The 12,048-nt window shown below is 45.2% G+C and overlaps 1 protein-coding gene across 3 annotated transcripts in view; it reads left to right on the top strand.

Moving 5' to 3' along the window:
* RAB27A (RAB27A, member RAS oncogene family) overlaps positions 1-12,048 on the top strand; it is an 83,491-nt gene that overhangs the window by 11,808 nt on the left and 59,635 nt on the right. The window contains exon 1 of one of the 3 annotated variants that reach the window (XM_087859233.1): positions 1,753-1,937. The exons of the other annotated variants lie outside the window; for them this stretch is intronic. The gene's annotated coding sequence lies outside the window, so the exon portion shown is untranslated. Of the gene's footprint in view, positions 1-1,752; positions 1,938-12,048 lie in introns of those variants that run through there. 3 annotated transcript variants of the gene reach the window in all.

The following is a 12,048-nucleotide window of genomic DNA, read 5'->3' as shown; positions in this document are numbered from 1 at the left end:
GGACTCAGTGGGTGAAAGGATAATGAATGGGCCTCATTACCATTGTCTTTTTTTTTTTTTAAGATTTTATTTATTTATTCGACAGAGAGAGAGAGACAGCCAGCGAGGGAGGGAACACAAGCAGGGGGAGTGGGAGAGGAAGAAGCAGGCTCATAGCGGAAGAGCCTGACATGGGGCTCGATCCCATGATGCCGGGATCACGCCCTGAGCCGAAGGCAGACGCTTAACCGCTGTGCCACCCAGGCGCCCCACCATTGTCTGTTTTTTGATCCGCTGCTTGGTAAACCCCTGGTCACAGTCCTGCTTGGCTTCAGGAGTGGGGAAGATTGAAGGGGAAGTCTCTCCTTGTATCATATCAGCTGTTAACAGTTGTTGCATTGTTGGCCCCCAGTTATTAGCTGATCAGTAACTCTCAGAACTGTTCCTTTACACATGAACATGTGGCTACTTTTCCTGTCAGCCTCCACCAACAACAGTCTGATGGCCTTTCTCAGCTGGAGAACATCCCTTGACACTATCACCCTGATGAAATCTGTTATCTTTAATTCTGAGATTACTCTGTTATATTTCCCTATAAATATTAGATTGGATGCATAGTCAAATATTTCACAATTTCATATGGTTTATCCTATATGCGATTTTGTAAATTGGACATATTTGAGAAGCTAATTGTATTGTAGTGTAAACTGTGAGTCGCTGCAGACTGGAAGTGTGATGGGGTTGGGTAGGTGGGCCTGGGACAGCTGGAATTTGTGGTGGAAGTAGACACACATCACAGTGAGATGGCTCCGATGCATTAGGGTTTTCAGTCATTTTGCTCTGCTTAGATGTGGAATTATTTGGCTCAGAGGTGCTTTGCCTGAGAGCCCACAGCAGCGAGCCCAAAGGCCACTGTCCACACCCCGAGGCCACTGGAGGAGAAATTTGGCGGCCTCTGAATGGTAACCTGGTGGCCTGAGCCACCTTCACAGCTACATACCCTTCAGGTCTGAGAGAAGGAAGCCGCTGGGGGGCAGCAAAGGCTCGCAGATTTCTCCTTACAGCTGCTAGTCTTTATTGTGCTGCTTTTTGCGTTTTTTTTTTTTTTAAACACATTGCTGTCTTTTAGAAATGTAATTTTCTAATCCGAACTAGACTGTATGAGCAGAGACCCCGTTTGTCATTCGCTCTCAGAAATACATTTTTCCTGCCAGAATTTTACTTTTTCTCCCTCTTGTCATTTCCGAGAATCCCAGAGCTTTCCCTTGCCCCAGGAAGGCCGGGCCCAGCGGATCCGAGTGAGGAGCTGGCGAGGCAGGATGGACAGTGGCAGAGCCGGACGTTCGGCGCGGATCGGGCCGCTAGGGAGCTGGACGAGGCAGTACCGCAGCAGGAGCACACTGGGCCTCAGGAACCCTGGGTGGGGCCGACTTTGCAGCCGCGCAGCACCCCTGGCTACTACCGTGGCGACACCGACCTAATGCCCTGAAAAATACCTTTAGAACATGGCTTTGGGGGGAGGCGATTTGACAAGAGTAACCAAACCACACCTTGCAGCTCACGGATCCTGGAGAAGTTTGTCGAAAACAACTCTCTAAGGTTTCACACTTTGCAGGAAAGGGCAGTGGAGACCTGATATAGGCCACGTGAAGCGTGCGGGAGCCTTCCCGTGGCTCACAAGAGAACCCCGCGGCAGGTGCGGCGGGACTGGGAGCCGCGCGCGAGGAGGCGCCCGCCAAGCGCCCTCGCGGAGTCGGGCGGGGGTGCTCCCTGAGGTGACAGGAGGAAGCGGGAGGTGGAGGGTAGAGAGGAGGTCCCGCCCCCACCTCGCTCTCCTTTACGGGAAGTGATGTGGGGCCAGACGGAAAATACCCGCCAAGGACCCAAAAAGGGCCGGCAACGGGTGGACGCGGCGCGCGCGCGAGCAGAGCGGCGCGGGGACAGCGAGGTCCAGCCAGGTGAGCCCCGCAGCTGCGGGAGGTCTCGGAGGCGCCGCCAGACCGCGGCGTCCGGCGGGGGAGGGTCCGCTCCAACCCGGAGAGCCGCGCACGGTAGCGGGCGAGTGGCGGGGCTGGCCCTGGGGCTGGTAGCACTGGAGGCTGCGATCCTCGCCCAGCCTCTGGGCGTCTGAGCCCGCCGGAAAAGTTGCTTTGCCTCTCCCAGGCCCTCAGCACAGACCCTACGGGACCACCGCCGGGGGTGGGGGGCGGCATGGGCGACGTGCTGGTTAGTTGCAGTTCCAGGTTTGGGACGGGGCTGAGGTCCCCTCCGGGGGGCCTCCAGGTGCTTGGGTGTCCGTCGGGGCGGTGGGGTCGGGGGAAGGAAACTTCACCGGCAGGAGAGGAGAAAGGTCCCAGAGCTCCTGCACTGCCGCATAGTTCTTTCCTTCCTCCTGTTGTTTTCGGTTTAATTATTTAACGTCTTTACACCCTTGTTGATAAGGATCTGGACAGCAAACGGGCCGGGTGGGAGAGGGTTCTCCCCTATCCTGTCAGTGAGACAGGAAACCCAACCTGGCCGCCAGGCCCCTGGATCTTGACTGATGGTGAGGCTGATGTGGAGACAGGTTTGGTAACTGTTGCCAAATCCTTGTCTTTGTCCCCATAGATCACCAATTAAGCAAAGGCAGGCCTGAAATGAAGGAAATCTTGTGAGCCCTTGACTTCATCTTCCCAGCCTTTTGGTGCCTGCTGGCCACCTAGGCCACATGGCTCCAGGATGTTCTGCCACAGGGTCCTCTTCCTTGCCTCTGTGGGCTAACAGCTGTTTTTTCCTACTCCGTGGATTATCGCTTTGTGGTCGGCTCTTCACTCTGATGTTGGGAGGGGGGAGTACTGTTAACGCCCCCTAAGCTTTTTGTATTGTTGCTAATTTAATTTGTTGGTGGTCCTATCCCCTCCCCCCCTTTTCTGCCGTCTTAAAAACTTGCTTTAGAGGCAAAACAATCTGGAAAACAGGGTTCTACAGATGGTTAGAGATTAGGAAAGGTTAATAAAATACTGAAAGAACCTGACTGAAGATCATTTTTTTCCTGTATTTTATGTGGGTTTTCATTACTACTTTCTTCCTTCTTTCTTTTTTTTAAATCATGAATTTATTTTATTTTCATGCCTGAAGCCAACTCATTTAGCTCTCTCAGCCTTTTTTCTTTCTTTCCTTCCTTCCTTCCTTCCTTTCCTTCCTCCCTTTCTTCCTTCCTCCCTTTCTCCTTCCCTCCCCTCTCCTTTCCTTCCTTCCTGCCTTTCTCTCTCTCTCTTTCTCTCCTTCTCTCCTCCTCCCTCTCTTCATTTCTCTTTCTTTCTTTCTTTCTTTCTTTCTTTCTTTCTTTCTTTCTTTCTTCTTTTCTTCCTTCCTTCCTTTCTTTTCTTTCCCCTTCCCTTTCTTCCTTAACTTGTGTGGATTTATTTCTAGACTCTCAATTCTACTCCATTGATCTGTTTGTCTATTCTTAAGCTAGTATCATATTGTCTTTATTATTGTAGTTATGTAGTAGGTTTTGAGAGTGGGAAGTGTGAGTCCTCACGTTTTGCTCTTCTTTTTTTCAAATTGTTCTGGCTATTCTGGGTCTCTTGAATTTTCATATGAAATTTAAGATCAGTTTCTCAATTTCTGTTGCTTTGGTTTTAGAACAGATGTAAGGGTTCTCTCTCTCTCAACACACACACACACACACACACACACACACACACACACACACACACACTATTGTCTCGCACTGGTAGAATAGGCTTTGTGAAGGTCAGGAATTTGTCTTGTTCACTGTGGTATGTATAGTGCCTAGAATGGTTTCTGGCACGTAGTAAACTCTAAAAAATATGTGTTGAAAGAATGAAAAGGGAACGAGAGACTGAGAAATAAGGATCACTCTACTGTTGCTTTCTCTGTTCCTTCACACATCACCTAAGACAAGCAATGTTCATAGTTACACTAACATCTCCTGTGTCTGTCCCATTCTATCCTCTTATTCCCCCAAGACAATGGTTTAAGCCTCCTAGGAAAGGGAAAGGCTTTGGGTGCTTCCCACGCTGGCAGTGGGTAGCCCTCTTCTCTGTAGCCTAAGCAGACTGGGGGGGGGGGCGGCACTTGGTTCCTGCCTCCAGTGATACCCCTTCTTGTGCTGAACTCAGATTCAAGAAAATGAAAATTCATTTCTTGATGAATAGTTTGCTCTATAGCGAATTCATCTTTCTCTGGCTTCTAACTGAAACTACAGCTCCCGACACCCATTTTGGCATTTAATTACATAACTGCTTTAGACTGTCAGCTGTTTATGTATATGTTGTCTTGCATGTCTTTTGGCTAGATTGTAATATCCTGGAGGCAGAGCATGACTTTAGCTCACTGTTTGAGTCTTATACTGCACAGTATCTTGGATAAAAGGAATGTTTGATAAACTCTTGCTGAATGTACCAATAAGTTAATGAATAAACCTGGATTTCTTTTTATCATTGGAAACTTCTAGTTCATACATTTAATTTTTCTTAGCCAACAGTTGTAAATACCTTGTTTTAGTCTACCATATTCTGCTGCTTCTGATGGAGCTGTATTGGCTACAGTGGAGTAGGATTTCCTGCGGCCCTTTCTCAGTGAGAATTGAATCAAGTCAGCCTAGAGAATATGGTGATTAATCTTATAAGTTATTTAAAATTGAATCTACCTTCCGTTATTATTTAACTTTATCTTGGAATATGCCCTATTTGTATCTTCACTGCAAAATATGGAAAAGGATTATTTTTACATATATATGGGATATATACAAATACATATTTTCCATAATAAACGATACGTTTGAAACCTCCTGAAAAACAGAACGGAGCTTGCGTATTTAAAGTCTGAGCCCCTAACTAACTAGATGGGGGGAATCCTTTCACAATGTAAATGTCCATCAAATTATCATGAAGTACACTTGCAATACCTTGCAATTTTATATGTCAACTACACCTCGATAAAGCTAAAATTAAGAAAAAATAGTGTGAGCCCCAAAGAAGCAAGATTGTGTTGCCACTATCAAAACAAGATTGCCTTCCGAAGAGAGTAATTTTTCCCTCTCATGGCTTTTGCTTTTTGTGCCTTGTGCAGTTTTTGCTAGAACTGCATTTATTCCTCTGCTTCTTGGTCAGGAAGTTTAAGTTTATGATCTGGTTTCCCTTAAGCTGATTACTTTGGGAGCAGACATGAGCCCTGAGTTGGAGGAAGAGATAAAGGGTTTGTAATTAACTTTATGCCCGGAGGGTGAGATGTGGAGCAGGGAGCATCCAGCTCTTTCGGCCTCCTGTCTGGTCAGGCAGCAGGGAAAGCACACCACATTCTTTGTTTTGTATGAGTGAGGTCTACTAACAGTCACATTTTATTTACTGTTAACTAAAATTTGATGCCTTGCTTACTCAAGAGGAAAGTTGAAAGTTATTTTTCCATTTATTTGTTTGTTTATTGCCTCTGTATATGTTACCAGTCTGTGTATGGAACCAGACTTTTGATTCTTAAAATCGAACTTTTAATGTGGGGTTGGAGGTAGGGTGCTAGATTTAGCAAGTAAAAAAAAAGAAAAAAAGAAATTTGCATTTTGGATAAACAATGAATAACTTCTTACTGTCAGTATGTTCCATAAATACTTACACTAAGAAACTATTTGTTGTTTTTATGAAATACAAAATAACTCGGTATCTTGTATTTAATCTGGCAACTCTAGTCTGGTAAACCCATGTTTATGAATAGGAAATGAATTGATCATGATAATGTCCAATGAATGACTGAGCTCTGGCTTATTCTGGTGAACACACATGTGCCTATCTTAAGGACAGAGAAGGGGTGCCTGGCTGGCTGAGTCAGTGGAGCATATGACTGTTGATCTGGGGGTTGTGGGTTTGAGCCCCACTTTGGGTGTAGAGATTACTTTAAAAAAAATAAAATCTTTAAGGACAGAGAGGACTTGTAAACTCAAGGAGTATAAAAAATGGAAGGACATTGAAGAAGATTTAGTTTTATTTTAGTCTTTTGTAGTTAGGAAATTCACATCCAAAGACTTTAAGTCACTTTGTAAGATCATAGAGTTAGTGGCACAACCAGGACTGGAACTCCAGGCACAGTGGGTCTGTTGCATAATGTCTTCCTGTAAGATACATATATAGCTTATGTTTTCATGTTGACCCATAATCACTTTTGTTTTTTTGAATTCCAGTATAGTTGACATACAGTGTTATATTAGTTTCAGATGTAAAATATAGTGATTCAGCAGTTCCCACACTAAATCACTTCTGTTGTCACCATCCTATGATCAGTCCCTTATACTGTCCTTCCAGTCCCCAGATCCAGTGGCAGGCAAAGCCACTCACATGAGACACCCTTGACTTTTCTTGGAGAGCCACATGACTGTCAAAGGCCACCATTTGGTTGTATTCGTGACCATGCCAGAAAGCCTGTTATTCAATGTGTTTTTATTCCTTTTGAGGTTCTTGTTAATAATTTTGTCCCTTTTAAGTTTTTATTTTAAGATGCTTTGATTACAATGCACTTAGAGTAATTCCACAACAACCAAGTATTGTCTTATTGACAGCCTCCTTGCTCTGTGGCCTACTCCTATGACACTCCTCATTGCCTTGCATTGTGGTACAACAAATATGGAAGATATATGGGAAGGATAAATAAATTACACAGATATGGGTGACTTTCCCTGTAGAGATGTGTTCTTATAAAACACTGAGTTAATTTATTATTTATCTTAAAATTATTTATTAAAGATTTTTTTTTTAATTTATTTGAAGAGATAGAGACAGCCAGTGAGAGAGGAAACACAAGCAGGGGGAATGGGAGCGGAAGAAGCAGGCTCATAGCAGAGGAGCCTGATGTGGGGCTCGATCCATAATGCTGGGGTCACGCCCTGAACCGAAGGCAGACGCTTAATGACTGCGCCACCCAGGTGCCCCAAAATTATTTATACTTATTTAAGAAAGCAGCCTTGAAAATGAACATGCTTCCTCTGTCACTAGAATACCGTATTTCAGAGCCACAAATCTTGTTTTTTCATAGGTTCATTGATTAATTCATATAAAGCCTTACCAGCTGCCAGGTCAAAGCATAATAATAAAATTGGTTGCCAAGAGACTGAAAAATCTGTTCATTCTTATTAACAGCAGTTCATCTATCCTACCCTGATCCCACCACATGGGTGGCTGGTCAAGTCTCATCTGGGTATGACTGGTTACTGATCTCCTGTGTATTTGTATCATTAAAAACCAAGACTGGGTCTCAGTCAACTAACTAAACCTTATGATAAGGTATTTTTGTTCTTGTTATACTAGCCCTCAGATGGGGGAGGAATAAGACATATAGAAATAGGTCATGACTTAAATGTTCATTTGAGAAACCCAAGAATTTTAAAATATAATCTATGGTGGCCAGGACTTCTTTGTTTCTTACAAAGCGTGATTAATTTTCATAGTGAATCTCACCACTGCAAGGGAGTGACCCCAAGAATGAGTAAAAAGGTCTAGCAACCCTTGAAAAGATAAGGTGTTATTCTAGTTAGATACTGGAGACCAGATGTGGCCAAACAAGCTGCTGGCTGTTCCTGACTGGGCTTCCGTTGTCAGGGGCAAGGTCACGTGTCCATTGCCCTGCCCTGCTTCGGCACAGAAAGCCATGAAATGGTTGTGATGCTTCCTCAGGGAGTGACTCATCCCCGTGTTCTGGAGCTCCTGCTTGAATGTGGGGGAGCCTACATAGCTGGGACTTAGTAGGCTGGCTTTTAGTCTCTGATACTGCTGACAGTTAACTAGGTGATACCCCATCAGTGGTTCTCAGGGCTGATTTTGACCCCCTCCTCCCCTGGGGACATTTGGCAATGTCTGGAGACAGTTTTGGTTGTCACAACTGAGGAATGACTATTGACATTTAGTGAGAGAGGTGTAGGACGGCTCCTCGTGACAAAGGATTACCCTGCCCAAAATGTTAACTGTGCTGAGGCTGAAAAACCCTGCATTTGACAAATCACCGACTCTCCCTGACCTGCGTTTTCCCGAGTTGTACATTCTCTCCATCATGTAAAGTTCACTAAGCCTGACTCCACCCTTGTTGTCTTTCTCATCTCTCTCTTACCCTGATTCTAGGTCATTATATGTAGAATAGGGTCCTATTCTGTCAATAGTGATGGGCAGTCGGGATTGAGAACCCCTGCCCTCGGGGATCACATGGAGTAGGTCTTGTGAGGGTGCCAGGTGGACCCTCTGAGAGGAACGGACCCTGTGGTGACAGCCTGTCCGTAGGAAGTCTGCCGTGTGATTCAGCGTAAGTGGAAGCCTGCCAGAAACCCACAGAGAGCGTTGTGACTCCAGGCTTGGTTTCCAAATTCCTCAGGGCCCTGTGCTCTCAGCACCTATGTATGATGAGCTCTCAGCTGACCAGGAGTGTCTACTCCCCAAATTTCCAGCCAGCAACCATACCTTTGTGCCAGGGGTGCCTTGGACATCAGACATTCCCAAGGAAATATTAAGATGGACAATTTCTTCATGAACACCTGGTTTTCTGCTTAACTAGAGCCTCTGAAAGCTTTAAAAGTCAATAAGAAAAGCTCCCTACGCTAAGTCATCAGGCCATTTTGCCACCCAGGTAAGGAAATCTCATTTACTATTCTTACAGCGTCATGTAATTCAAACGCTGGTAGGCTGTAGAAACCAGGTAGCTCAGCCTCCCCTCCACCTCAGAGGTTCAGAGCTGTGCTCAAGGTCACATAGTTAATCGATGCCAGGGAAGGTTCTAGAAGACAGGTCTGTCTGCTGGTTCTCCATCGTATTCTTTCCATGTCCCCATGCTAATATTTCTTGATTGTAACCAGGTATATGACATGTTTTGTTGTTTAAAAGAAGTGACTTACAGATGAAGCTTTAACAAGCAGTGTCTCTTCCTTGACCCTTCTGAAATATCACAGGAAGTGAAACAAATATATTATGACTTTAACCTAAGTTAAAGCCATCCAGAAATAACTGAGTGCTTGCTATGGTTATGCGCCAGCTGCCATCATTTCTTCCCAATATTGCTCCTTTTCTGGTCCTGTTCTTGCCCCCTCCCCCACCCCTACCACAGCCCATTCCTCACGCAAAGCCAGTGAGCTTTAAAAAATGTAAATCAGATCACATCCTTCTTCTCCTTTAAATTCCTCTGCTGTTTCCCACTGCAGTTGGTATAAGATTCAAATGTTCTGACTGGGGACTGTAGCGGTCTCCATGATCTGGGCCCTGCTGGCCTCCATGACCTCAGCTCATCCCTGCGCCTCCATTGTCAGACTCATCTCCTTCCTTTCTGTTCCTTGGAGATGCCAAGCTCATTCCTTCCTCAGAGCCTTTGTACTTGCCCTTAACTCTTCCTCAATGTGTTATTCTCTAGATCCTTACTGGCTGGCCCCTTGGCTTCATTCGGATTTAATTTCAAATATCACCCCTTCAAAGAGTGGGTGATGACGTTCACCCTGATGACTGTTGAAGGTAGCCTCTGGTCACTCACTGTCCCATTACTGTGTTGTTGTCGTCACCGTACTTATTACTGTTTGGAATTATTTTATCCTTGTGTTCACTTATTTGTTGTCTCTCTCTTCCTGCTAAAATGTTCTGTCCATGAGGCAGGAATTATGTCTGTTTTGTGAAGTGCTATGGGTTTAACCCCTAGAATCATACCTGGCACATGACAGATGGTAAGATAATAATGAATGAATGACAGGGGCACCTGGGTGGCTCAGTCGGTTAAGTGTCTGTCTTCAGCTCAGGTCCTGGGATCGAGCCCCACATCGGGCTCCCGGCTCAGCGGGGAGTCTGCTTTTCTCTCTGCCCCTCACCCTGCTTGTGCTCTCTCTCACTCTCTCTCTCTCTCTCAACTAAATAAATATTTTAAAAAATAATGAATGAATGACAGAGTAAGTAAAGAGCAGTTGGTAATAGAGAAGATTGCTTTGTAGACTTAGTCCTATGTAATTCTTGTTTTCTCTTACATGTTGGACTTTATTTTTTAAACTAAAACCAGAATGCTAGTTTACTGATACGTGAGAAATAGAACTGTCCAAGTAGACTAGACTTTTTTCTTTGAGGACTAACGCGCTTGCCTCCTGTAGTAAAATTCCATGGGGAGCACATATAAAAGAAGACAGCTGCTTGGTAAGCACAGACTCAGGGCACAGGGACTTAGAAATCAAACAGATCTGAGAGCTGCAGTGCTGGAAAGATCACGCTGGTAATGGTTCCTCACAACTGGCTGCCTCTGAAAATCACACGGGGAGATTTATTAAAACATACCCACACAAAGCCACACATTTTCCAGCCTCTCCTTTGGAGATTCTAATTTAGTAGTTTGCAGCCAGGCCTGGGGAACCCATGTTTTCTTTGAAATGCTGCCAAAATGATTGATGGTACACGACCAGGTTTGGGAACCAGTGACTGAGCCCACCCCTGCTTCCAGATAAGTAGACTGAGGCTCAGAGAGATCAAGTGCCTGCCTCACCCAGGGTCACATATAGGGTGAGCAGGGAGGTGGCACTCAAATCTCCCGGCTTTCTCTCTGCACTGTTCACAGAACACGACCACAAAGATTCTCAAGGGCAGAGGCCGCAGCACTACCTCGGAAATGGCTGGTTTATTACTTTTTTTCTTTATTTACATAAAACGAACCAGTCTGCTGTCAAACAGGAAATGCATACAACCTAGTTTTCCTTCTTTATTACAAAGTGTCAGATCAATTAGATTTTAGATTCTGGGGCTGCAGAGTGACGATCAAAGCGTCGTTCTGGGGCCATCAGCACCATTTGGAACTTGTTAGAAATGCAGATTCTCAGCCCAGAAGTACTGAGTCTGAAACTCTGGAGGGAGGGCCCACAGTCTGTATTTTAAAGACATCCAGAAGATTCTGGTGCACACTCAAGTTTGAGAACCACTGTCCATCTGTACATTTTGCAATCAACCATTGGTTAAAGCTGCTGGCCTCTGCCTTTTTTGTCCGTGACTCAGTAACATCAAGGCCTCAAAAGTTAAGCTAGCCATCTGCTTTCTTTTGTGACATTTATTCAAAACAGGGCCTATTGTTATAAATCCTCATTAGAATGCCATACACAAGGAAGGAGGGGGAGGGATTAATACTTACTGAGCACCTGCTGTGTGTGAGGAACCATGTGGGAGGCTATTCTCTCATTTTATTCTCACCACCATCCTGCTAGGTGGGTATTAGTACCCTCAGCTTACAGATTTGGAATAGGAGGCCGGTAGAAGTTAAACATGGTCTCCTCTATGGGTCCTTTGACCAACTATAATTGTATGTTTTGCTGTCTGTTGTCTCCCTAGAACAGCTGCTCTCAGATCTTATGTATAACCAGGAATCCCCTGGGAAGCTTGTGCAAATTCCCTACCCTCTCTCTCAGAGATCCTAATTCAGAAGCCTGGTTGGAACCAGGACTTTGGATTTTCATCAAGTACTCAGGTGCTTCCGCGGCCAGTGGGCATATGGCTATACTTGGAGAAATCCTGTCCTGGCTCCACCCCCAGGGGTTGGACTGGGTGCTCCTCGAAGTTTTGATGAGGTTCTGTGGTTCTCCAGTGTTTCGTGTGCTCACAGGCCTTGGGCACTGGGTGGGGATGTTGGCAGAACAAATGTGAGCCTGGGACGAGGGATCTCGGGAGCCTGTATAAAGTGGTCTCACATTTCTGCTCTCTGCTGCCTCTTAGAGGGTTCCTAGTCCATGTTTTGGCTTTGAGTAACTTGCTCCTTTCTGTTCTCTATCCCAAATTGTGCAACGTTTCTTATAGCAACTTCACCCTTGTGTTGGTGGGATGCACAGTTGTGAGCAATTTCCTCCAGGCTGTAATTAATATCTATCGAATACTAAGTTGCTTTGGGTTTGAGGTCAGAAATGGGGGTTCATCTGTTTGATGATAACATAGATACTTAGGGTTAGAATTGACATTTTAATGAATGAGTTGTCAGTCCATTAGGAGACTGAATGATTTGGTTCCATTTTGAAGGATGCAAGTTAAAAAAGAATGTCTGGTGTGCTGCCTGATGTCCTTTGTGAGGTGGCATGTTGATTGGTCCATAGGT

The sequence above is a fragment of the Ursus americanus genome, chromosome 36, assembly GCF_024610735.1.
Source record: "Ursus americanus isolate L20-20 chromosome 36, mUrsAme1.1.p, whole genome shotgun sequence".
NCBI lineage: Eukaryota > Metazoa > Chordata > Mammalia > Carnivora > Ursidae > Ursus > Ursus americanus.
Note: the sequence above shows the minus strand (reverse complement) of the source record. Positions and strands in the feature narration are given on the sequence as shown.